The sequence below is a fragment of the Zalophus californianus genome, chromosome 13 (genome assembly GCF_009762305.2).
Source record: "Zalophus californianus isolate mZalCal1 chromosome 13, mZalCal1.pri.v2, whole genome shotgun sequence".
NCBI classification, from domain to species: domain Eukaryota; kingdom Metazoa; phylum Chordata; class Mammalia; order Carnivora; family Otariidae; genus Zalophus; species Zalophus californianus.
The window spans coordinates 56,304,669-56,328,961 of record NC_045607.1 but is presented as its reverse complement, the minus strand read 5'-3'; positions in this window follow the sequence as shown (position 1 = coordinate 56,328,961).

The following is a 24,293-nucleotide window of genomic DNA, read 5'->3' as shown; positions in this document are numbered from 1 at the left end:
TGATCTTAAAGTTGTAGCACCTAATGACAGAGCATCAAAATATGAGACAAAAACTGATAGAAATTCAAAGAAAAAAAAAGATAAAAGAAAAATTCACTATTATACTGGAATATAACAACACCCTTCTATAATTGACAAATCCAACAGGAAGAAAATATGTAAGGATACAGATGAACTGAACAATTCTAGTAATAATGGTTGAACTGACATTTACAGAATAACCCATCCAACAACAGCAGAATATACATTCTTCTCACGTTTCCTTGGAACATTCACCAAGGTAATCCAATTCTGGGCCACAGCAGAGTTCATCTATATATCACTAACAGAAATCTGGAAAATCACCATATACGTGGTAATTAAATAAAAATCTTTTTTATTTATTTACTTTTTAATTTTATAAGTATTTTTATTTATTTTTTGACAGAGAGAGGCACAGTGAGAGAGGGAACATAAGCAGAGGGAGTGGGAGAGGGAGAACACGCTTCCCGTGGAGTGGGGAGCCTGATGCCGGGCTTGATCCCAGGACCCTGGGATCCTGACCTGAGCCAAAGGCAGACGGTTAATGACTGAGCCACCCAGGCGCCCCTGATAAAAATCTTTTTTAAATGGGCAGAAGACATGAACAGACATTTTTCCAAAGAAGACATCCAAATGGCCAACAGACACATGAAAAAGTGCTCAACATCACTCGGCATCACGGAAATCCACATCAAAATCTCAATGAGATACCACCTCACACCAGTCAGAAAGGCTAATATTAACAAGTCAGGAAATGACAGATATTGGCGGGGATACGGAGAAAGGGGAACCCTCCTACACTGTTGGTGGGAATGCAAGCTGGTGCAACCACTCTGGAAAACAGTATGGAGGTTCCTCAAAAAGTTGAAAATAGAGCTACCATATGATTCAGCAAATTGCACTACTGGGTATTTACCCCAAAGATACAAAGGTAGGGATCTGAAGGGGTACATGCACCCTGATGTTTATAGCAGCAATGTCCACAATAGCCAAACTGTGGAAAGAGCCAAGATGTCCATCGGCAGATGAATGGATAAAGAAGTGGTATATATACACAATGGAATACTATGCAGCCATCAAAAGGAATGAGATCTTGCCATATGCAACAACGTGGTTGGAACTGGAGGGTGTTATGCTGAGCGAAATAAGTCAATCAGAGAAAGACATGTATCATATGACCTCACTGATATGAGGAATTCTTAATCTCAGGAAAGAAACTAAGGGTTGCTGGAGTAGGGGGTGGTTGTAGGGATGGGTTGGCTGGATGATAGACATTGGGGAGGGTATGTGCTATGGTGAGTGCTGTGAACTCTGCAAGACTGTTGAATCACAGATCTGTACCTCTGAAACAAATAATGCAATATATGTTAAGAAAAAAAAAAGAGATAAAAAAATCTTTTTTAAAGGCTTTAAATAAAAATATTATAAAAAAAATACAAGTCCAAGAAACGACACAAGAGGAAGTTTTTTTAAAGTTTTGAATCAATAAACATACAACTTATTTAAGTTTGTAGGATACAGTGAAGGCATTGCTTAGAGGGAAATTCATAGCCTTGGAGGAATCTACCCTAGATCTAATATAAATAACTTAAACTTCCAATTTAGAAAACTAGAGAAAGAAGAGCAATTTCAACCTGAAGCAAGCAAAAGAAAACATAATAAAAATTAGAGAAGGATTCAATAAAATTGAAAACAAAGGAAAAATTGAAGAAACCAAAAAGTGTTTCATTTATAAAATCAATAAAGTCAATATCCTTGTACCCAGGCTAAGCAAGAAGAAAGAGAAGATAAAAATTAGCAATATCAGAAAAGAAAAAGGGTCACTGCTAGCGATGCCATGGACATTAAAAGGGTTACAAAAATGCCCACAAATTTGATAATTTGTTTGAAATGGACCAATTGCTAGAAAGACAAAACTACCAAAAACACAAAGAGAAATAGATAATCCTAACAGACTTATATTTATTAAACAAATTGAATTAACAACCACCTTCCAAATAAGAAAGCAACAAAGTCAGTGGTTTCTCAATGAATGCTGCAAAATACCTAAGGAAAAAATTACAGCAATTTTCTGAAATTTTCAGAAATTAGAAACAGAGGAAACACTTCCTAATTCATTCAAAAAAAAAAAAAAGCTGAAGTAGCTTTATTAAGTTCACACAAAACTGGCTTCAGAGCAAAGATTATCAGGGATAAGAGGGCTTTGCATAATGATAAATTAATCAATTCTCCAAGAAGATATCCCAAGGCAGCATTACCCTAAAATCAACACCAGTTAAATATATTACAAAAGAAACTACAGCCCAATATCTTTTATGAATACTGCATAGAACATCCTTAACAGAATAGCAGCAAATTTAATCCAACAATGTACGGGAAGAGTCACAAAGCACAAGCAAAAATGTATTACAGGTGTGCAAACCTGGTTTCACATTTGAAAATCAATGTAAACCACTACATAATCAAGCTAAAGAAGAAAAATCATATGTTCATAATAATCAATGCAGTAAACATTTGACAAAACACAACATCCCTTTGTGATAGAAAATTCAGCAAACTAGGAATGTAGGAGAGCTTACTTAATTTCATAAAGAACATCTACAATACAGTTAACAACATATTTAATGTGAGAAACTGTTTTCCCCCTGAGATCAGGAACAAGAAACGGATGCTTGTTCTCACCACTTTCATTTCAACAATATACTGGAATCCTAACTAGTGCAATAAATAAGAAACAGAAATAAAGTATACAGTTTGGAAATGGACTATTTATTTGTAACTATTTATTGTCAAATACCGTGCTTGTAATGTAAAAATCCCAAAGAATCTATAAAAAAATATCTGGAACTATCAAATGAGTATAGTAAGGTCCCAAGGTTCCAAGATACAAGGTCAATATACAAAAGTTACTTCTTTTTCTACACATCGGTGTTTTAGTCCACTTAGGCTGCCATAACAGAATACCACAGACTGGATGGCTTAAACAACAAAAATTTATTTCTCGCAGTTCTGCAGACTAGGCATCTGAGATTAGCATGGTCAGGTTCTGGTGAGAGCTCCCTTTCTGGTTTGCAGATGACTCCCTTCTTGCTATGTTCTTACATGGGAGAGATGGAGAGAGAGAAAGAGCATTCCTAGTATTTCTTCTTCAAGGACACTAATCCTACTGGATTAGGGTTCTACCCTTCTGACCTCATTTGACTGAAATTGTCTCCATAAAGGCCCTATCTCCAAATAATGTCACATTGAGGGTTGGGACATCAACATATGAATTTTTGGAGAAACACATTCTATCCATAACAATCAGCAAACTGAGGTCTGAAATTTAAAAATGTCATTTATAATAGAACCAAAATAATAAAATACAAAGGTATAAATCTAACAAAAAATGTACAGAATATGTATATAAAAATAAAATACTAATGAAAGAAATCAAAGAGTATCTAAATGATAAATGGATAGTCTACGTCTGTGGATTGGAAGACTCATTTTTGTTAAGATAACAGTTCTTCCCAATTTTATCTATAGATTCAATGCCATCCCAATTAAGTTGATTTATACCTAGTTTGAAAATGGATTTCATACCTGAAAATTATTCTCTGTAAACCACACCACAAAGCTAAAGAATAAAATTATAGGACCATATCAATCGATGCTAAAAAAAGCATTTGGTGAAAGTCAATACCATTTTGTGGTTAAAAAAGAAATAAACAACAAACAAAAACTTCAGCACACTATTTTTCAGATATTAAAACAAAACAAATAACAACAACAAAACTGATTCTAAAGTTCAGGTGGAAAGGTGAAGACCTAGACAGAAAAAAGTTGAAGGACTTATACTAACCGATTTTCACACTTACCACAGTAAAACTGTACAAACCAAGACAGTGAGGTATTGGTAAAAGAAGGGATACATACATCAAAGGAAAAAAATTGAGAGTCCTGAAATAATCCCATTCAAATATTGCCAACTAGCCTTTGACAATTACACAAATGCAATTTAAGGAAGAGTTTATTCAATGAATGGTGCTGGAAAAACTGGCATCTACATGCAAAAAAAATGAATCTAGACACAGACCTCACATTTTTCATAAAAATGAATTAAAATGGATCATAGATTAAATGCAAAATCAAAACTATAAAATTTCTAAAAGAAAACAAGAGAATATCTATGTAACCCCGGTGATGTTTTGTTTGGTGATGTGTTCTTAGATATAACATCAAAAGCAATAGCCAATAAAACAAATAAGTTGGACTTAGTAAAATTAAAATCTTCTGCTCTATGAAACACACTATTAGAGAATGAAAGATGAGCCAAGCCTGGGAGAAAATATTTGTAAACACACATATCTCATAAAAGATATGTATCAAAAATATTACAAAGAACTCTTAAAAACTCAGTGAGAAAACAAACAACCCAACTAAAAAATGGGCCAAAGATCTGAATAAACACCTCAACAAAGAAGATATACAAATAGCAACTAAGTTTAGGAACAGATGCTAACCATCACTCTCTTTAGAGAAATGCAAATTAATACAACAATAAGATGCCACTGCACACTTGGTAAATGGTTAAAAAAAAAGAATACTATTTGTTTTCAAGAATACTGAGCAACAGAAACTTTCATTTATTGTTGGTGGAAATGCAAAAAAGTACAGCTACTTTGGGAGAAAGTTGGAAATTTCTTACAAAGTTAAACATAGCACTACCATACAATCTGATGGTTGTACTCCCAGATATTTCCCCAAATGCTTTGAATACTTCAATGTACAATAAAACATACACACCAATATTTATAGCAGCTTTATTCAAAATTGCTAAAAATGGAAGCAATTGATATTTCTTTCAATAGGTGAATGGATAAACAAGTATCGTATATTCACATAATAGAATATTATTCAACAATAAAAAAAGGAATTACCTAATATGCCATGAAAGATGGATGAATCTTCTATGTATATTGCTCAGTGAAATGTTACTTAATGTATGAGTCCCTTTATATTACATTCTGGAAAAGTCAAAACTCTAGAGATGGTAAACATATGGATGCTTGCCAAGAAGAAGAAAGTGGGACTGATTAGGAGAAAAATAGTATTGATTAGGTGAAGCATACTGTAATTTTATGTCATTGAAATTTTTCTGAATGATACTGTAATGGTGGTACACATGACATCATGTATTTATTAAAAGTCATGGAACTTTAGAGTACAAAGATTAGACCTTAATGTTTGCAAGTTTAAAAAGTCATTTTTGAGGTGAGGGGGTCACAGGATGGAATGTAGGATGTAGCAGAAGATTTAACTGTATTACAAGTATATGAAACAACCTCACTGAAGAAGGTAGGGGGAAAGAAGCTGATCTAACTAACTTTGGAAATAAGTGGAGTCTGTAAGATTAAATGCAAAAGGAATGGTATATAAGCATTGTACTCTAGTTGAGTTGATAAAGTTGTTTCCCAAGGAGGTCAGCATGAACAATTCTGAAATCACTAGATATGCATAATGGAATTGAACAATTAAGAAACAGATCAGCCAGATTTCTTACTGTTGGCCTCGGAGATTATAGCAAGCATAGAAGGCTAAAAATTATCCATGTGATAATGGATTAGATTCAGATAAATCAATATGAACTCATTAACTTAATATAGATATAGATAGATACATATAAAAATATTTATAGATGTGTATATATGCAGGTTACCATACATACATATATTTCTAGCAGCTGAAATTATCTATAAGCAACAATACTCCAGCAATAATGACCATCCTAATACCTGCATCTTTTTTTCTAATACTATTCTTCAGTAAAAGGAACTAGGGCTTCTTGGAGAAATGACTGATTCTAGGACTGAGGCAGTAAATAAGTGAAATGACCCTGTGCACTTTGTACTGCCAGAAATTAAAGCAATGCTTATAAAAACCAAGGGGGAAGTCAAGAAGACACGGGAGTCAATTGAATGAGCTTGTGGTTGGTAATGTTTCAGTTAGATATCTGAATTTAATCTAAATGATGTTAATATAGTTAAAATTTGAATATAAAATAAAAATGGAATTTTCTAGTGAAATATGTACTACCACAATGATAATGTGTTAGTAGTAATAATAAATAATAGTATTATGACCATTTGTTAATGGAAATTATTGAATTACCAGAAAAAATAGTGGATGAGGGGCTCCTGGGTGGCCCAGGTGGTTAAGTGTCTGACTCTTGATTTGGGCTCAGGTCATGATTTCAGGGTCTTGAGATGGAGCTCTGCGTTGGGTTCTGCACTGGGCGTGGAGCCTGCTTATGATTCTCTCTCCCTTAGCCTCTCCACCCTGCTTGTGCTCTCTCTCTCTCTCTAAAAAAAAAAAAATAATAATAAATTTAAAAAATAGTGGATGAAAACAAAGACCTTACGCATGCCTATAAAATTTAAAGAATCCATTTAGTAAAATCTAAAATATCAAATATAGGGCGCCTGGGTGGCTCAGTTGGTTAAGCGACTGCCTTCGGCTCAGGTCATGATCCTGGAGTCCCGGGATCGAGTCCCACATCGGGCTCCCTGCTCAGCAGGGAGTCTGCTTCTCCCTCTGACCCTCTTCCCTCTCGTGCTCTCTATCTCTCATTCTCTCTCTCTCAAATAAATAAATAAATAATCTTAAAAAAAATAAAAAAAATAATAAAATAAAATATCAAATATATCTTTTGAAATATCAGATTTCTCCTAAACACCACTTACACAAAGCTAAGACAGAAATAGATACATAAACAGATGATATATATAGATGGATAGATAGAATATTTTCTGAAATTTTGTGTAGTGGAGTGACTACTATACCTACAGCAAAGAAATGTGGCTAACATTTTCAACATGCTCCTTCTCCCAGCCTGAATTCTTTACCTCCCCAAACTGATGGCCCTTAGTATGTTGGAACAACAAACAATAAGACAGAAATTATTTGACAGAATCTTGAAAGAGAGACCCTTATTTGGAACATGGAGAAAAAGGAAGAGAGAAATGTAGGTTTTGATTGCATTTCAACATGAAATTGTTGGTTAAAATTAATTTGACCAAGTTATTCTTTAACTGGCTAGATAAGCTTTCATCTATTTCTCAGAAATAATGTCTTGAGGTAAAAAAAAAAAAAAGTTCTTTTAGGACAATAAAAGTATATTATTTTTCTGCCAAGTTTGAGGATTTAGCTATATAAAAATGATAAACCACACTTTTATATTTTACTCAGGTAACATAATAGAAACCAAAGCTTAGTTCCTGGTGTCTGTGAGATTACTTTTTCTCTTTAATATGGATGAATACACACATGTTAGTGAATTTTGACAAGTAATACATTAATCCATTTCTGAAAACTATGGCTTTGAGATTTTTTTTCCTATTCTGGTTGTTCTTTCTAAATGTTCCCTACTGTTATCTACACAGTGAGTTGTATTTTTCTTAAAAAATACCAGACTCAGGAGTGTGGTTATGATTCTTAGTCCTTACACTAGTGTTTTACCATTTTGCTTTGCTTTGTTCTGCTCTGTTTTAATGCAGCTCTGAAACATAAGTAGCTCACAAGCAATGCCATTATCTTTAATCTTTCCTACCTTGTATTTTTGTCATTTTAAAAACACCATGCTTGATATTAATTTATAAACTTGTATTTTTTATAGCTGAATAGGTGAAAATATTTTTTCAAGCTTAAGGCTAAGATAGAGAAAAGTACATTAAGAAAACATTGAATAGCTTTATTCCATGAATAGTGATAGAGTAGACATTTGATTCCTCCTTCCAATCGTTCTCAGAGGAGGAACACTGACCTTCAGCAGTCTGTAATTTACTCTCAATAGACTATTTAGCACCATAAACATCTACATTCGCTGTTGAATTTTTTCCTGTCAGAAGTTGTTTAGAGTGTCCTTCTTCCCTTTAGACATAAAGTGTTCATTCATTACGTGTGCTTCCATTTCTGAACAAAATTCAACATTTGGTTAAAGCACTTCTGGGACTCATGCTACTAAGTTTCTTGAATTAGGAGTGGTAAAAAAAGTACACAGTTCTTCATGTCTTCTTTTCCTATAAACATAGACTTTATTTTGCCATTTGTAACAATGCACTTTTTTTTTCCATTTGAGAGAAAAATAAATATAATAGTGGAGTGAAGGACGTATTTAAGAAATACAAAGTTTTAAGTTATTTTTTTAAATGCCATGAAATTTGTGTTTTTGATAATACACCTTTATGTATTTCACTTTGCTGGGTCCTTCTTACTAATATGTGTTAAGAAAAAGTCTGACACGTGTACATGAGTAGGTTATATAACAAGACAGGAAATACAGAAACTCACTAGAAAATGATAAAGAAAGAAAAGCACAGTGTGAGACATCAAAGAACTCTAAATTCCAACCTAGAAAGCCTGACAGAAGTTAATGTGTCAAGTTTCTGTTTTAAAAGTTTATTTTAATATAAAGTGAAGTTAGAATTCTAGTCTAACTAAAAGAGCATATACATGTTTTGAAATAAAAAAATCTGTCAAAATCTCTGTACAAGGTGTAAAGAAAACAATTCAGTAAGGAAATCAAAATGAATTCAATGTGTAGATGTGAAAAGCTAGTTATGTGCTATTGAAGAGATATGTGGTAATTGTACTATTGCAAAAGACTTCTATTTGTTTCTAAAATCAATAGTTTTATAATCAGATAATGTTTTATATTTTTAAATCATAACTTTGAATAAATATGATTACAACCAAATTTGATTAAGATTTTAAGCATCTTTGCTGTTACTTGCATGGCAGAAAAATAAAGAAGTGTCCAAATAGCTGAATGGAGCAAATTTTTAAATGCTGCTGTAGTGTCCAGTGGAAACTGAATGTGTGAATGCTGTGATTTGAATAAGCTTATAGGAAAAAAATTCCAAAATTTCTATTTTAGATAAACAAACTTCTGGTAATTTTAGTTATTCACCAAAATAGGCAATGGTTGTGACAGAAGTAGTCTTTGGCAGAGGTTGAAATATGAAGTGGTTTAATAAGATTTGGGTAGTTCTGATATAACCATATGGAAAAATTCATCAGGGAATTCAGGAAAGTTGTCTGCACTGGAGAATGGGCAATCATATTTATGGATAAAAATAAGTAGGCCAAACTGAGTAGAGATTAAGAAATGGAGATGTATATTTAAGGGCTGTATAGGAAATGCCAATAATGTATAAATAGAAATGGGAGAATAATATGGTTTGGAAGACCAAGAAAGGAGAATAATTTAAAAATCTTTTCAATAATGTTCAATGCTGGAAAAGTCAACTAAGACTTTATGCTATGTACAATATAATGTAACGAATAAATGACTAATAGATCTTTTTTTTTAGTTGACCTAAGCAAGAGTGATTTCTCTGAAAAGTGAAAGCACACAATACATTCATGAGGCATAATAGGAAGGTGAGGACATAAAAGCAAATAGTAAAAGCAGATACTATTTTTAGAACACTGACTATGAAAGAAAGGAGAATGTGATTACTGAGTTCAAGAATGGATTTTTAAGATGGAATTTGCACAAATCTTTGTGATGATGTCTTGATATATTAATCCATGTTATTCTGTGTATAAAATGAGTTTAAATGTTAAAATGTTGGATAAACATAAATTTTCTGGATGCTTTCTCTCTTCCATATTAATCCACTTAACAATAATAATAATAATAATAATAATAATAATAATAATAATAATAGTGTAGAAAGTTATAGAGGACTGGAAATGATGTGACTAACACTTATTGAGCAATACACTTCTATAATACAACTCTGCCCTATCATTATACAACTCCAGAAAGTCAGTGTTTCTCAATGTGTGGCCAACTGACTACTTGCATCAGAATCATTTGGACACTTGTTACAAACATATATCCCTGGGTCTGCATTAAAGGCGTATATAAATACTATTTTTAAAAGTAAACCAAAACTGTATTAAAGTTATATTTTATTCTAAGTTTAAAAAAAGAAAAGATAAGAAAAAGAAAAAAAGAAACCCAAAGTAATTTTTATGGTTAGGTAAGTAAGGTAAATAGGATATAATGGAATAGGGGTTTGAAGCAGTGGGGCTAAAGAATCTTTATTTGAACAACACAGAAGTTTGGGAGCCCCTGTTCCTCAATATCAGTTTATTTACAATAGTGATTGGTGCAGGGGAAGTGGTAAAGTACATCTTTAGAGGTCTATTCTAGTTGTAAAATCCTAAGCTGATGCAAAATATATGTGAAACAGACATTGCTAAAATTGACAAAATATAATTATTATAGGAATCATGATTTTAGATAAGATCTGAAAATGTTCTACTTCTGCTTCTATTTTGCCATTTATTGTTCCTTTTTTCTTATCACGATTGTTATTATTTTAAAAACATCTTAGGAAAAAAAATCTTAGAAAAAACAAGTTTTATTTTCTAGTCTTACCAAAACATTACATCTTTCCTAAACATAAATATTCATTCTTTTATCTAGTCTCTCTTTGGAAATTTCAGAAGTTTTTAAGTAACTAAATGTTTCCAAGTTTTTTTGGTGTTCTTACTGCCCATGAAATAATAGCATGTTAAGATAAATGGGACTTTGGAGATTTCCTATCCCAAATGCTCATTTTAGACTTCTTTTTGGGATGAAAATGAAGCACCATAAGCCTAGATTTACCATTACCACCTGAGAAAATTAATAACCAGACAAAATATAGGCAACAATGTTTCCTATTCTTATAGATGCTGAACATGGGCTAACAATGGAGAGTGACTCTAAGATGTGGGAACTAAATTAAAGTGATCTCTATCATTGCCCCAGCTTATTGCCTACAAAGAATTTCCAGGCAACAGAATAGGTTGGGGCATAAAAGGGGAAAACTAAACCTGATAGTTCCTTGAGTTGAAGAGATGGCTAGGTTTCCAAGGGAGGAAAAAGATGCTACAATTTATAGGACAGAGCACCAGAGAGGAGGGACACATGCTAAAAAAACTTTTTTTTCCCCAACGATCTGGAGAGGACAGCCCTCTTGTTTTTAGCTGACTACTGATCAAAGCATGCAGAGGAGGAAACTACCTAGTTTCCTAGTAAATGAAAAGTGGATGACAAGATAAAAAAAAAAAAACTTCCTAAAAGGAGAACATCTCTACCCCCCAAAGATCTTCACATTTACACAGAAGTAGTTCCTGTTCTTACCCATCATAATGGAAAAATCTCATAATTCTCAGGGCATTTTGTTGAATATTAACAAGGGTTTTGCCAGGTAGTTGGACAAAATTAGTCTTAATTTAATTGGTGCTCTGGTACCACCTACTGAAACTTAAAAGCAAGACCAGAAAGAATGAAACTATTTTTAAGTAACCTAAATACGACCCAGATTAAGATAAAAAAAATATTTATAATAGTTACTACACAAACCACAATGTCAAGCATCCAACCAAAATTTAATAGACATTCAAAAAATCAGGAAGCTATAACCTACACTGAAGAGAAAAATCAACAAAAATACTGACCTAGAACTGACTCCAGTGTTAGAATTAGCAAAGTACATTTAAACTATCATTACACTGGATTTCAGTATGTATTCCATATGTTCAAAAGCTAGAAGAAAGGTTGCACATATTAAATAGGGATAGACATGGAATAGAAAAAACATTTGAATTTTTAGAGCTAGAAACTATAATTTCAGAGATTAGTAAATAAGAAGAAAAAGAATAGAAAATAGCCAAAGTAAACACAAAAGGGAAAAAATGAAAAAAAATTAACAGGGCATCAGAATCCTGTGGGAAAACCATCAAGAAGCCTCACATAAGTATAATTGGATAGTGAAAGGAAGCTGGAAAAGTGTGAAGGAAGTCAGAAAAAGTTTTGAAGGAATAATAGCCAACATTTTTCTGAATCTGAGGAAAAATATAAACTCACAGATCCAACCCCCTTATTTTAAAGGTTTGGAGTTATTGAGAGACTCTTCTCTTGACATCCCTAGATGGCCAGTGGGAGATTAAGGATAATATCCAGAAACATGTCTACTAGTCCAGACAATTTCCATCACATCATATCCTTAATATTAATTAATTAATATTCCTTAATATCAGTGTTGTGTCACATCAAATTAAACTTCATCTGAACCAGATTTAATCTCTGTGTATTTTTTACTCAATTCTACCTAATTTAAAAATAAAAAAAGAGTCTAGATGGGAAAAAGATAGCTTCTATATTAAAAAAAAATAATGAGTTAGAGAAATCCATATAATGTTTTCCTGTGAAAGAATTTAAGTGAGAAATAAATATTATAAATATAGTTAGATGATAGATATAAATAGACTGATAGATGAAAGAGATAGATAGATGATCGATGATGATAGATAGATAGATGATAGATAGATAGATAGATGGCATCATTCAAAAAACAAAAACAAACAAAAACCTTTCAGGCAACCTGCAATAGCTTTTAAGTTCATGGACTCTGAGGCCAGATTTGTCTGAATTCAAATCTCAGCTTCTCCACTTGCTAGCTGAGTGATGTTAACTAAGTTAATTACTCTTTCTGTTGAATCTTTTTCTTCATCTTTAAATAGATAATAAAGTTGTCTACTTTATTAAGTTGATATAAGGATGGAAAGAGCTAATATTTATAAAACAAACTAGTATCTGGCTCATGTTAACCAATGCATAGTTCATTAAAATGACAAATAGATGACTTGACATCCTATTTAATTTTCATTTTCCCTCTTGAATGCTACATTTTTTATAAATTTTTACCTCATTTCCCTTTTTTGCCTTTTATGCATCATTTGCTTAGAAAATATTTTACTACAGAAATTATTATAGAAAATTGAGAAAATGCATTCTTATTTTTACAAGACTAATCAATTCCATATAGAATGTCTTTTCACATAACATTTTATTGCAAGTATTTCATATATTAAATATTTAAATTTACTTTGTGATAATTATTTAATATTACCTACCTTGTTTTGAGAGGTTTCTATTAGAAATAATGCTGTAATAAATGCCCTTAAGATTTATGTACATACCTTCCGTTTTTGCTCAAAGACCTTTTTTCTACTTTGGCTGGCTCTGACTTCAGCAATGCCTTTACCTCCAAACATATTCCAGTGCCCTCATTCCTGAATAAACACCTTTTCAACTATCCTAGTTCTCTGGGTACTCTTTTTCCTCACTGGTCTTCACCTAATATCTCAAAACAATTGCCAACACATGCTGCTTATTCACATCACTCATCTACTTCACAGAGTCTTACACAGACTCTTGAGACCTTACTCTGAACAGTGCTAGTCCAGTAAGACTGTGCTGTTAAGCATCATGAATACAAAATTGATGGCATTCTCAACTGTGTAGCACATAAAATTGCTGCTTAAAACCCTACCACTTCTCTCTAGAAATTCTGTTCCCTAGGATTTATGACTTTCTTAAAAATGATTTTTTTTTACTTGTCAGTGATTGAAATCAACTAAAGATGGTTTGACTAAAAAGTGACATGTGCATATGACTTAAACATTTAGATTATACAGCTTGAGGTATTGTTGAACACAGGGCTCAAGTGCTAATAGGATTCTTCCTCTCACTTGTTTTTTAAGTTTTTCTTTTAATTCAAGTTAGTTAACCTACAGTGTTATATTAGTTTCTGGTATACAATATAGTGATTCAACAATTCCACACCTCATTCTCTACTCATCAGGACAAGTGCCCTCCTCAATCCCCATCACTTTTAACCCATCCCCCAACCCACCTCTCCTCTGGTCACTATCCTTTGTTCTCTATAGTTAAGCATCTATTTCTTGATTTCTCTCTCTCTCACCTTTTTCCCCCCATTTGCTTGCTTGTTTTGTTTCTTAAATTCCACATATGAGTGAAATCATATTGTATTTGTCTTTCTCTGACTGACTTATTTCACTTAGTATTTTACTTTCTAGCTCCATCCATGTTGTTGCAAATGTCTTCCTCTCACTTTTTACATTGGCTCCTTTCAAGTAGGATCTTTTCTTGTGGTGGTAAATTGTCCAGCAGCAGCTCCATACTTACATTTTATCTGCACAGCAATTCCAGAACAAAAGAGTCTCTCTCCCTATTACTCCACCAAATTTCCCTAAGGTTCTTATTGGCTTGCTTTTATTCACATGCATATCTCTAAAGCAATCATGATGCCTGAGCTATTGATTCACAAGCTTTGATGAATATATATATCTCTCAAGATACACACCATAGGGTAGCCTGGGTGGTTCAGTCAGTTAAGTGTCTGCCTTCGGCTCAGGTCATGATCCCCAGATCCTAGGATCAAGTCCTGCATTGGGCTCCTTGTTCATTGGGGATCCTGCTTCTCCCTCTGCCTGCTCTACCTGCCTCAAACCCTGCTTCTGCTTTCTCTCGCTCTCTGACAAATAAACAAATAAAATCTTTAAAAAAAATGCATACCATATATATGCTGTATATAATTTTGTATTCTATATTTTATATAGAGAAAATAATTATATAAATATATATAAAATTAGCAATATATTGCTTTTATTCCATTCCCATTATCTTACTCCAGGAGTGGGGACCCTGATGTGGGGCTCGATCCCAGGACCCTGGAATCATGACCTGAGCTGAAGGCAGATGCTTAACGACTGAGCCACCCAGGTGCCACTACTATTTTATTGATTGGTCTTCTTGACACCTTGACCTGTCATGCATGATATTATACTCTTCATACAGCACCATTTTAAACATGCCATTCTCACTGTTAATCAATTTTTAAAGATTTCTTGTTGACTATTAAAGTCTATCCAACTTAAATTGCCATTTAGAACCTGTCATTATATGGCCTTAAGTAATTGTTCAGTATTTGATCACAACTTTTAACTTCCTACTTGCGACTTTTCTATAAAGTTGCCTTTCTTCGAATCCAAATTAAAAGATCCTCCATGTGACTTTTTTTTAAAGATTTTATTTATTTGACAGAGAAACATAGACAGTGAGAGAGGGAACACAAGCAGGGGGAGTGGGAGAGGGAGAAGCAGGCTTCCTGCTGAGCAGGGAGCCCGATGTGGGGCTTGATCCCAGGATCCTGGGATCATGACCTGAGTCGAAGGCAGATACTTTAATGACTGAGCCACTCAGATGCTCCTATCCTCCATGTGACTTTTAATAAGCCTCTTGACCTTTTGGTTCTTTTGTTGTAAGGACAAATAAAAATGTGTCTCTGCATATTGTTTGATAGATTACATTCTTGAATTTCTAAGTACAAAGAACTTTGGGCTCCTAAGATTACATTTTGTGAGTGCAGAGCATTGTGTCCAATAAGTCAAAAATAACTGTAGGTTATTAACTACTATAGACTGCTAATTGAAAAACCTGGGTGCCATCTAGCAGACGACATTCATTGTTGTGTTTTAATTTACTACATGGAATTAAACATTCTTTAACTTTGAAGTATCTTTACAACTTTAATGTTACCATATTGTGTTGTCCATTTAGATAGGCAGATTTTCATTAAAAACCATGTATAGTTTAATCAATCCTCTTCAGCAAGCTCTGAATTGTTTTATGGTATTGATCACAATATATCTAAAAAAATTCCTTGGGAAGAGACAGAAAACAAACAGGGGCTCTTGTGTTTTTCTGATTCTAAAGAAGCTCTATTTTTCCATCTTTGCTTTTTTGAGTGAGTTTGGCAATGTGTTTCCAGCTCACATCCTGAAATAAATTACAACCTAAACCCTAAAACAATATCCTTGATTTATAAACAGAAAACCTTCTTTATTTCATTATGTTTAGTTTTAAAGAATATCTCTCTTGGACTGGAGAAGGTGGGTTGTACTTTCCCAGGGGACACTCTTGTTCTACACAGACAATGATGCCCAACTTCCTATAAGGCCAACACTATTATCAGTCAACTTTTTTACCTCTTTAGCAGCATAGAAACTCACATTACTATAACCACTCCTTCCACTGCTCAGTCTGATCTTCTTGGCTACTATTATGTTGAAACAAGACTTCTGTGAACTTTTGACTGTTTCCCAGATACCTGTCACTCATGTACCAGGAACCTTTCTTTGTACCTGTATTTCTTATACTTCTAGAATACTTTATCTCAAAGCAGATTGGTCTTGCCTCTCTAATATCCTTCCCACTTTATTTAGATAATTTAAAATTAATATTAATATTTATTTAAAATTTATATTACTAAGAGTAAAATTTGTTATTTTTATTCTTACTATTACTGTTGTTGTTGGGTCACATACTCTGAGAGAATGGTTAACAGCAGAAGCTATGAAAATAAACTGCCTCAGTTGAAGGCCAAGTATTTGCTATGTAACACTGATAATGTTACTTAAACTTCCAAGCCAATCCCTATTCATGACTGAAATATGTATTCTGCAAATGGCTAAGAGTGCTTCCAAATAACAGCCTCCAGCAATTACCTCTTTTCAAAAATGACTCGAGAGAGCCATCCAACTCTATGTTATATTGTATGTCCCCAGGAAAGCTAGTATCCAATAACTAATTAACTCTAATATATAAACCCGTTTCCCTCACCACAATCCCGGACAACTTTCAGGAACCAGCCCAGCTTCAACTCTTGCATCTCAGGCCTACTTCTCACTTTGCCCAATCTGATTCCCCCTTTGCCTTCTTAAGAGCATCTAACCTACAAGAGTAATAGTTACTCTTTTTAGCACTGTCCAAGTATTAAGTAATCAGACAAAATAAGTAAGAGGATATTTCTTCCCTTCAAACAGTAGAGAGATGTGTTTTCAAAATCGAAGATAATAAAATCATTTTAGTTAGTCACTATTAATGTTTTTTAAAGTAGAAAGAAAATTAAGAATGTCAATGGTCTTCCCAAGTAGTAAGGACAAGAATGTTTTTGTGAAATTTGGTTATAGCTTTATAGATTTATTTATCCAGGAAATCTAAGAAAAATACAAAATCAACTGTCTAACCTTTATTGAAGAAAAAAAACACATTAAGCATTCATAGGGCAATAATCAATGAGACATCTTATACATTATAACATTTTTTTAAATTGCCAAGATATTGACTCGATATGCCAAAATTACTTTAAGCTTTTTATAGGAAGAGATTGTATTGTATCATTTGTCCCTCCTGTTACAGAGGTTTACTAAAGATTTCTTATGCTGGAGACTGGTTTTGTTTATAATTGCAATCCCAAGAGTTAGCCTAATGCCTGGAAGATCACAGGCCATTGAAAACTGCTTTTTCATGCAAAAATGAGTAATGACAGCACTTGGGATAAAGACACCTAAACTTAATGCTAGTTCTGTCATATGTATGTGTTGTAGAAATTTCCCTTAAACTTTCTGCTCTTAAGAATGGTTAAACGTAAATTAAGGCTGAAGGTAATAGCAGATGTATCATAACATGTGTGATGAGACTTCAGTGAGACAGTGTGTGAAAAAATTAATATAAACAATAAATAACAATATAAATTCTGGATTCATTTTTGTCTTTTCCTTTTGACATAGAATAAAATGCTACATTGTCTATTAAATGCTTACAATGAGAGCCTTAACATTCCCCTCAGCTAGACAGGCTTCTTTGTGATTCTAGGTCCCTTACCTCCCTTTTCTTAGAGGATTTACTTTAGAAAAACTTGTAAATTCTTTCTCTTCCTCTTTCAGATGTAAATCTTTCAAAATTCCTCTTGCCAGTTTTATAACCCAGAACTGCCTATGACCTGGCAGCCATTTCTTTGAAACGTAATCATCAAGGAAGTGAGGGCACCTGTCTCCCTGTCTCTATGGGAGGATTGGAGTGTAACTGAGATGGGAGGATTGGAGCGCAACTGAGATGGATGCCTTGCTCCAAGTTGTAAAACTGTATCTTGTCATGAACAAATGAGAAAGTTTACTTTTGTTTTGGGTAACGCTAATTAGCAAACACAGATAGCCCTTCATCTGTCTCTCTCTTGCCAATATTTAAAAAGCTTCCCACCTTTGTTCAGTAGAGGTGTGTACAGATTGAGTTCTGGTCTCTTCTATTGCAATAGATTTGAATAAAGTTTTCCTTTCCTGTTTGACTTTGTCTGGTGCAATATTTGCTTTGACAGGGCCAACTAAAATTCATTACCAAAATCTATCCTTTCTGAAATGTTTTAATATGTATAAGGAAAAGAAGCAGAAGGATAAAGTATGTAGTGGAGGAATCAAATAAGAGCCTTAAAAGTAGGTAGAAGCTAGTTGAAAAATATTTTCATTAAACTCTGGCTGTTACCCATGAAGTTACAGAGATGGAGAGGTGAAAGTACTCTCAGAAATTATTGTACCTCAGGATACTACAATTTTTTGCTAAGAGGCTCAGGCTGAGAATAGACATGCTCAATGTTCCAATGGTCATATTTTTCCCCAGACATATTTAGAAAAATAAATAATGAAAAGGAGGTAGTATTCTCCCCAAATTGTACAAATGTCAAAAAATATAGCCACCCTCCTGAGTGTTATTGTGCCTTGCTGTCTCACCAGGCAGAATCATCATTCCTTTTGTCAAAACACACTGAAAATAATGTGTGAAGAATTGGAAGGACTCTTTCATTTTTCCAGTGATAAATTAACACCATGATGGTCCCTGAACTCAGCTACCTATTCTCAGCAAAGTCAAGCAAACTGAAGGATTATATAGAGGGTGCCAAGCATTAATAAACTCTGGAAAGGGTAGTTACTTTTAAGTCATGCTACAAAGTTACTGCAGTTTGCAAGAAGGCTGACTATGAAGAATCTTCTCACTATAAATATTCATGTGTATAATTATTTCTTGCTTCCCAAACACTGTCACTCAGTGTTTGAAAAATTGACATGAATATGCTCTTTTAGAATGTTTGCTATACTTACTGCAAAACAAATGTCGATATGTAATAGAAAATTTAAAACATATAAATAAGAAGTAGGAATCTATAAACCTACAATTTAGTGATAGCCACTACTAACATTTTTGTAAAATTTACTTCCATATATATATAGAATATCTAGCTTAGCTTAATGTTTAGCTTGTACAATAAAGCAAACATTGCTCTACAATATCGCTATTAGTACATTTAATTCTCACAACAGCCCTCTATGATGAGCATTGTTCCTATCCATATTTTACAATCAAGGAAACAAGCATAGAAAGCATTGTTAAGTGATTTGTCCAAGATCACAGAGAGTAAGTGATCAAGCCCAATTTTAGTTAAGCAGTTTGGCTTCATCACCCGTGCTCTGATACAACATGATGTTTCTAACCAAATCCTTATTTTGAGAAATTTGGTTTGCCAAAAGTGTTTCAATAATATACACAATTTAATGATGAACATATTATAGCTACATTTTTGTGCATATTTTGCTACTTATCACTTTAAGTTAAATTTCTAGAATAGGACTGCTTAGACATAGAGAATGCCCATTTTAAAAACTTTGATGCATATTGTCAAATTGTCCTCAATATAGATTTTACCAGTTTTATTCCATTTATACTGTAAAAAAAAAAAACCTTCATTTTTGCCTTCTCATAATAGATTGTTTTCTACTCCACCCCTACCACCACTGTATCTGAAAATTTAGACTAAGACAAGAAAGATCTATTATAAATATAAATTGCATTACATTTTTTCCTTATTTGTCAGAAGATACTATTTAGAAATGCTTTTTCATTTTCTAGTTATTTGTCATAGGACTGTGAAAAGAACTAAATTCACCTGAGTTTACTTTCATTAGTTTTATTAATTCAAGACACTATAGTTAAGTATAGGCTACTTTGCTAGGTATAGTCAATGATGCAAACAGAAATAATGTTGTTCCTTTTCTTAATTAGCTTGCTATATAAGGAAATTTTCCATGTAAAAAGTTAAAGCATAAGTCAGAGTAAAGGCCTTGCTATCTATAATTCATGCAGTGTATTATTATATTGCAGAGGGGTGAAGAGAAAATCATGTCATTAATTTTGATTGAAGTGGTTACAGAAGCCTCCATGTAGAGTTGCCTTTAGAGTTGACACCTGAATGAGAAAGAGCATTTGGATAGAGGTAGAGAAGGTTGAAGGACATTCCTGAGCCAGGGGACATGACAAAGCAAGCCAGGAACACAAAGAAGTGCATAATGTTTTCCGAAAATAATAAACTGGGATTGTAGGAATATTTGTTTTCTTTTTATGAATTGGGGTGTTTAGTGGAAGATGGACTTAATTTCTTCCAGCTATAAGAAGAAATCTTATCATCTATTTACGTAAACAGGTTATTCTATCAGCTTTTTAATCAACACTGACCCCAAGAGGGCCAGGTATTTTCATTGATAAAATTTGTTCCACACAAAAATACCCCATAAGTCAGCCATTAAAAAGAAAGCATATTAATCATTTGCTTTGTGCTTAACACTGTCCTAGGCACTGGTGAGAGAGTGATTGGCTTAAGACCCTTTTTTCAGTGAGCTTATATTCTAGGGGAGAGAGATAAAAAATAAACAGATCTGTAAAAAAAGAAAAGATTAGTAGTAAAAGCTGATGATGAAAATAAAACGAGAAGTTGAGATAGACAAGATGCAGCCAGCCAGACAGAGACTTAGCATATTGCAAGTAGAATAGAAAGAACCTATGGTCAGGAGGTAATTGTTATAAAAGAAGAAGGCTAAGTGATTTTGAGAGTGATGATAGTTACCTTCAGTCTGTTATCAAAATTAACATCACCTTTAGCTTCCTATGCAAGATGATTTGATACCTCTTCATTTATTTTTATTTTTTATTTGCTCAGGAGTATATGTAGCAAACTTTAAAAAGTATTATTTTATTTTTTGCTCACATATGCTGAAGCATTACTGAAATTCTTCCCCAGTCACTAAATACTCTCTTTCCTATCCCTAGATGCCCAGTAACCAATACCCATGGTCCCATCCAGCTGCACATTCTGGATCATAGATCATCAAAGTAACCAGATCATCAAAGGTTTTTTGAGCCCTTTAAATATTCTACTCAAAGCAGTTTGATACATCCACTCTGGATAATGTTTGTTTCAAGGAATTTTTTTCCCTTGAGAAATGATTATAGAATGAGGTTTCCCATCAAAATCTACCTTTTGTGTCCAAAATCAGGCTTGCTCTCTTCCATATAACTTCATTTTAATTTAATTACTAGTAACATTTATCAGTAGCTTGATGTTTTGTTTTCATTTATTTTCCTTTTATTCTGTGGTATTATACATTTTTGAATATATACTGTAGAATATTACTATAAATATAAAACTATTTTAAAAAATGTTCTTTAATGTATTTTTATTTTTCTATATATGAAGATAATTATAATGTATAAAATTTACATATGTTGTTTATAACTATTAACCACTTTGATAAGAAATTGTGGGGGGGTGGTTTTTTCTTTTTTTTTTTGTTTTAATCCTAATAAGCCCTAAGCTGTACAATGCATTTATTACTATATAGGATCATGAAACAAATCTAGTAATGAAAATGTTAGGAATTGTGGTGGGCACTTGTACCCAATTTATGTGAACATCACTCTTAATGAAAAAGAAACAAATTAGCTATTTCTCAAATAGCTCACTGAGTATCAACCTTGACCATGTGAAACTATACGTCCTAAGTTTTTCAAATTTTCTTGCTAACACTGTAAAATGAATACTAAATGTTTGTACTTGTCTAACTTAGGAAAGGAAGCTCTTTGGGGTTTTCATGTTGTTTGGAGATTGTCGCTTGATGTATTGCTTTAATCATTTTGCTGTTTTGATCAATGTGCACATGTGCTCAGAGAGATCTGACGGGCATAATGTAATGCACGCCAAAAATAACAAGCAGGAAAACCTCTGGGTCCTCTCCAATTCCAAAATATAATGTAATCTCTGAACCAAATGAAAGTGTCCCCAGTCCAATTTGTTCAAGGTAACATGACCAATTTATATACTCCCAAAGAGAAATAAAGGGAAGGATAATGTAAAGGCAGTTGGAGCCTCAAATATATTCAGAGATGCTCTGAACACGTCAAACAAATGTCATTTTCACCTGAGGAAAAGAACCTTAGAAACAAATGTTTCAGAGTTAAACAGCAGTGTCCTTTTAGTTAGTGCTGTAATAGAAAACAAAAAAAATTTAAGCATGTGGAAGTGGATCAACCATAGTGGAATCTAGTTTTTTTAAGGTTTTATTCAAATCACATATACAATTATTCTAATCGTTATGCCCGCTAACATTTATTATATATTACTAAGGGTGGACAGACCATGACCAATAAAAATGTCCTATTTTAATCTACACATGAATCTAACAGGAAACAAACATTATTTCCATCTTTAAAAATGGGCAAACTGAGGCTTAGAGATTTTGAGCAAAAGAGACAGGATTAAAATTTGGCATAAATAAAAATAAATGAATTGTTTTCTTTCTTATTGCTTTATTGAATCACTCAAAAGAAAATCTATTAGTGCATCTGGATGTCTTCTTTGGAGAAATGTCTGTTCATGTCTTCTGCCCATTTTTTAATTGTGTTATTGGTTTTGTTTTTGGGTGTTGAGTTTTATAAATTCTTTATATATTTTGAATACTAACCCTTTATTGGATATGTCATTTACAGATATCTTCTCCCATTCTGTACATTGCCTTTTAAGTTGTTTTTTAAACATTATTTATTTATTTATTTATTTGAGAGAGAGAAGGAGAGACAGTGAGAGTACAAGAGGGGAGGAGAGGGAGTAGAGTGCTCCCTGCAGAACAAGGAACCCAATGCAGGGCTCGATCCCAGGACCTTGGGATCATGATCTGAGCTGAAGGCAGATGCCCAACCAACTGAGCCACCCAGGTGCCCCTGATTGCTTCACTGTACAAAACCTTTTATTTTGAGGTAGTCCCAATAGTTTGTTTTTGTTTCCCTCGTCTCAGGAGACATATCTAGAAAAATGTTACGACCAATGTTAAAGAGGTTACTGCCTGTGTTCTTTTCTAGGATTTTTATGGTTTCAGGTCTCACATTTAGGTCTTTCCTCCATTTTGAATTTATTTTTGTGTATACTGTAAGAAAATGGTCTAGTTTCTTTCCTTTGCATGTTGCTCTCCAGTTTTCCCAACACCATTTTTTGAAGAGACTGCCCTTTTCTTATTGGTTATTCTTTCCTCCTTTGTTGAAGATGAATAGACCATATAGTAGTGGGTTTATATCTGGGTTTTCCATTCTGTTCTATTGACCTAAGTGTTTGTTTTTGGTGTCAGTATCATACTATTTTGATTACTACAGTGTTGTAATATAATTTGAGGTTCAGAATTCTGATGCCACCAGCTTTGCTTTTCTTTTTCAACATTGTTGTGGCCATTCAGGGTCTTTTGTGGTTCCATACAAATTTAAGGACTGTTCTAGTTCTATAAAAAATGCTGGTGGCATTTTGATAAGGATTGCATTCATGTGTAGATTACTCTGGGTAGTATAGACATTTTAATGATATTTGTTCTTCCAACCCTTGAGCATGGAATATCTTTCAATTTCTTTGTGCTGTCTTCAATCTCTCTCATCAGTGCTTTATAGTTTTCAGAATACAGAAGACATCCAGATGGCCAATGAAAAGATGTTCATTATCACCTACCTTCAGGGAAATGCAAATCAAAACTACAATGAGATATCACCTCACACCTGTCAGAATAGCTAAAATCAAAAATACAAGAGAATATAAAGAAAAAGGAACACTCATACACTATTAGTGGGAATGCAAAGTCGTGTAGCCACTCTGGGAAACACTTGGACGTTCCTCAAAAAGTTAAAAATATAACCACTCTATGATCCAACAATCACACTACCGGGTATTTACCAAAATAATAAAACACTAATTCAAAGTGATAGATGCACCCTTATGTTTGTAGCAACATTATTTACACTAGCCAAGATATGGAAGAAGCCCAAGTATCCATTGATGGATAAAGAGGATGTGTGTGTGTGTGTGTGTGTGTGTGTGTGTGTGTGTGTGTGTAAAATGGAATAGTATTCAGCCATAAAAAATTATGAAATCTTTCCATTTGCAATGACATAGTTGGAGCTAAAGAGTATAATGCTAAGGGAAATAATCAATCAGAGAAGCACAAATAGCATATGAATTCATTCATATGTGGAATTTAAGAAACAAAACAAATGAGCAAAAGGAAAAACAAGAGAAACCAAGAAACAGTCTCTTAATTATAGAGAACAAAATGATGGTTATCAGAGGGGAGTGGGAGTTTGGGTTAAATAGGTGATGGGGGCCTAAGGAGAGCATTTGTTGTGATGAGCATGGGTGATGTGTGAAATTGTTGAATCACTATATTATATA